Here is a 1,117-nt window from a genome sequence, read left to right on the forward strand (position 1 = left end):
CCTCCTAAAAGGGAGCCATTTGACTTTTATGTAAATAAAGCATCTCCTTAATATTGGCTTCATTAAAAGAATCAAGAAAAGCACATCCCCGTTTGCTGATGGAAGAGTATAATTGTGTTTAAGGGTAATTGGCTAGTTATTGCAGATAATTGTCTGCAAATAATGGAGAGACAGGTAATAAAGAGGAAGGAGGTTGGGCGAAAGAGAATGGCTCAGGTAAGCATCCTCTGGGCTTGAGTAGGGTTGAGGATGGGATGGGGAACAGTAAAAAGCAAGGTGTGTGAGGCGGCACAAGATGGCTGCAGCGTGCCGGAGCGTGAAGGGCTTGGTTGCTATCATAACAGGAGGAGCCTCTGGCCTTGGCCTGGCCACGCCGAGCGATGGGTGAAACAGGGGCCACTGCTGTGCTTCTGGACTTGTCTGACTCGGATGGTAAGGCCCAGACCAAGAAGTTAGGAAAGGGTTGTGTGTTTGCCCCAGCCGATGTAACCTCTGAGAACGACGCTCAAGCAGCTCTGAATCTAGCAAAAGAAAAGTTTGGCCGTGTAGATGTGGCGGTCAACTGTGCAGGTATTGCAGTGGCCATTAAGACATACAATGCAAAGAAGAACATGCTTTGGAGGACTTCCAGCGAGTTCTCAATGTGAATCTTGTAGGCACCTTCAATGGGATCCACTTGGCCATCTGGATGGGCCAGAATGAAGCAGACCAAGGAGGCGAACGTGGGGTTATCATCAACACTGCCAGTGTGGCTGCCTTTGAGGTTGGACAAGCTGCATATTCTGCATCCAAGGGGGGCATAGTGAGCATGACACTGCCCATTGCTCGGGATCTGGCTCCTGTTGGCATCCGAGTTATGACCATTGCTCCAGGTTTGTTTGGTACCCCTTCCAGAGAAGGTGCGCAACTTCTTGGGCAGCCACGTACCGTTTCCCAGCCAACTTGGGACCCTGCTGAGTATGCTCATCTGGTACAGACCATAATCGAGAACCCATTCCTCAATGGAGAGATCATCCGACTGGTGGGGCTATTCGCATGTAGCCATGAAGGGGGCAGGAAGGGAAAACATAGGCTTCCACTTTCCCCTGAAGTTTTATACAGCTTGGAAGAAGCCTGA

General features: G+C 50.0%; 1 pseudogene; it reads left to right on the forward strand.

Annotated features, from left to right (window-relative positions):
* Positions 1 to 295: 295 nt before the first annotated feature.
* On the forward strand, positions 296 to 1,117 carry LOC138830512 (3-hydroxyacyl-CoA dehydrogenase type-2 pseudogene; annotated as a pseudogene).

This window comes from Dipodomys merriami, unplaced genomic scaffold (assembly GCF_024711535.1).
Source record: "Dipodomys merriami isolate MVZ:Mamm:240054 unplaced genomic scaffold, mDipMer1.0.p SCAF_19, whole genome shotgun sequence".
NCBI classification, from domain to species: Eukaryota; Metazoa; Chordata; class Mammalia; order Rodentia; family Heteromyidae; genus Dipodomys; species Dipodomys merriami.